We start from the raw sequence: 3,008 nt of genomic DNA on the forward strand, positions 1-3,008 counted from the left end.
AGACGACACCGCCTCCGCCACCATCGGCCCCCGCGCGCTCGACCACGTCAGCTCACGGCGGGTGTCGTGGTTCTAAGCCTGACAGTAGAAAGGGGGTAGGTATGGAGAGGCAAGATCTTAGCTATGGTAAAGATGTACATGCGATATTTACGAGTTCAGGCCCTTCTCTAAGGAAGTAATAGCCCTACGTCCAGGTGCCCGGAGGCAGTCGATTGGATTATGTGTGTGGTATTACAAAGAGTGAGAACCCTTGTGCCAGAGGAGGGGTGGCTTATATAGAGTGCGCCAGGACCCTAGCCCCCAATCCATTACAAGGGAACTAATGTACATAAAGTAGGGGCGTTACAGGTAACACCAGCAGTAAGTACTCTTAATGCTCATGAAGACTAGGGAGTAAATATCTGGCCGTTGCATGCTCTCCTGACTACTGGTCTTTGATATGGTCGAGTGATCTTCCTTGTGGTCGAGTGACGATAGGTAACGACCGTCGAGTGATGTGATCGTCGAGTAGATTGCACTCGACGTATGAGACTGGTGCTCTTCTGTTGACTCTTGGTATTTTCATCTTCCAGGGTAGTGACCTTGGGTAGGACGTATAGGTCGAGCCTATGACCCTACCCCGGGTCCGTATCCTCGTCAGTAGCCCCCGAATGGATTATGGTGTGAGAGGAAAGTAAGACAATGTTGGACCTGTCTTGTGTTTTGTGTCTCCGCGAGTGTTTCCTGTTGGACTGAACGCCTGCGTTGATACTTCGGGGTCGACTCGGTTGCCTTGATCCATTCAGTAAGTTGTCGATTAAACTGGTGACTTCATGCGTCGAGTGTCGTGCGAGAGTGCGAGATCTCGGGCGCGATTGCCCGCGGGGGATCCCGGATTCCACGGGATACAAAATTTCGGGGGTGCGCACGAGCAGAAGGGCCCCGAAAAAAAGGGGACCCGGTTAAGCAGCTACGCCTCGATCATCGCGCCGCCTTTTTGCCACGTTAGCTGCGTGCAACTATAGCAGGATTTGATGGGATTGCCCGGCCCCACGCGTCAGTCACTAGGAAGTGAACCTTTACAAGGCGACAGGGCCGGGGTGCTTGCAATATGCACGCCTGCCTCTTCTTCTTTCTCCTCTGCTCCTCCGCCGCACCAAGCGCCTCCGCCTCCGACACCGCCGCTCTCCCATCATGGTGAAGGACAAGACAGCGGCGCTAGAGAGTGCCAAGAAGGCGACAGGGGCGGCGAAGGGCAAGAAACCAAGCCGTGGGTCGTCATCGCACTCGGGGCTGCCGCCGGGCTGGATCCAAGGCGATTGGATCCGGTCTTCGATCTGGCAGGAAGATCTGACCTATCTGGAGGAGTCTGGGCTGATTGCAGTGGGGGCGGCGAGGCTGCCGAAGGGAGAGACGGAGCCACAACCTCGACCGGGTGAGTGTGTCTTGCTCGCCACTCACGTCGACCGAGGTTTCTCGCTTCCTCCGCACACTTTATTCCGAGGGTTTTTGAACTTCTTCGTGGCACAGCTCCATCACTTTTCCCTCAATACCATTATGCATCTAGCCGCTTTTGTGTCGATGTGCGATAACTTCTTAGGGTATCGACCGCACTGGGGTCTCTTCAAACATATATTCACCATTCATTCCCAACCGGTTAAAAAGGCGAAGTCGAGTGACTCGAAAACCCACGTTATCCAAATGTGCGGGGGCTTAGGTATCCAAAAGAGGAATAGGAGCGCTTTTCCTGCTGTGACCCTTCCTGAATCCGTTAGGGGTTGGCAATCATCCTGGTTCTACTGTCAGGACGTTGCGACTCCAGGTCAGTCGACCGGTCTTCCTCCTTTTTCATTCGACCGTGTCCAGACTCCTGCCCCACTGAAGATTACTACAGTCGAGACCATGGATATGAGGATGTTAGTAGACCGAGTGGTCCAGCTCATCAACGATGTCACTGGTCTGGACTTGCTAGAGGTGTTCCTTGCTCGGCGTATCCAGCCTCTCCAGGCTCGTGACCACCCGATGTGGTTGTATTCTGGACTGGGCGACACCACTCGGGTCCATCCAGAAGAACTACCGCTCGACACCGTGGCCTTATGGTTGAAGAGTATTACGGGTAGTCAAGATAACCCTAGAGGATCCAGGCGAGTCGTCCCTTTCGGAAGCGACAACCCACCCGACAAGGTACATTCTCCGTTCCGTCTGTTTTCTACTTGTGTTCCGACTGTACTCGATGTTGGTTGATTCTTGTCTTGACCAATTTGCTTTGCAGGTATTCACCGAGATGTATTCAATGCCCAACGGTGAACAGGCTTTGGCATAGGACCAGGAGGGCGAGGACAGTGTGGAGGAGAGTGGCGAGTGGGAGTCCCTGGAAGGGGAGGAAGAGGAGGAGAGCAAGGAGTCGGACGAGGAGGAAGAGGTTGACTTGCCGCCACGCTCTGAGCATCGATCCAAGCAGCAACACGATCCATTTTGGCGGTCGTGTGAAGAGTGTGGCTCCAAGTGCTGCCACCCAGAAGCGCGCTCGGACGTCGACTCTGGAGCCGACGGAGAAGGTGGCTAAGCAGCCTAAAGTCGCCCCCTCTAAGACCCAAAAGACATTGCCGCGAATCAAGATGGACGTCCCCATTGCCGCGAATTTTTTTTTTAAACTTAGGCAGGCATTGGGCTGCAGCTAAGCCCCCGAGTGGGAGGCGGACTCGCCACTCGGTAGGGATATTTACCACTTAGGTGAGCACTGGCCTGCAGCTAAGCCCCCAAGTGAGAGGCAGACTCATCACTCGGTAGGATTTTTATTACTTAGGCGAGCACTGGGCTGCAGCTAAGCCTCCGAGTGAAAGGCAGGCTCACCACTTGGTAGGATTTTTATCACTTAGGCGAGCACTGGGCTGCAGCTAAGCCTCCGAGTGAAAGGCAAGCTCACCACTCGGTAGGATTTTTATCACTTAGGCGAGCACTGGGCTGCAGCTAAGCCCCCGAGTGAGAGGCATACTCATCACTCGGTAGGATTTTTATCACTTAGGCAA

Source organism: Triticum dicoccoides, chromosome 2B (genome assembly GCF_002162155.2).
Source record: "Triticum dicoccoides isolate Atlit2015 ecotype Zavitan chromosome 2B, WEW_v2.0, whole genome shotgun sequence".
Classification (NCBI taxonomy): Eukaryota; Viridiplantae; Streptophyta; class Magnoliopsida; order Poales; family Poaceae; genus Triticum; species Triticum dicoccoides.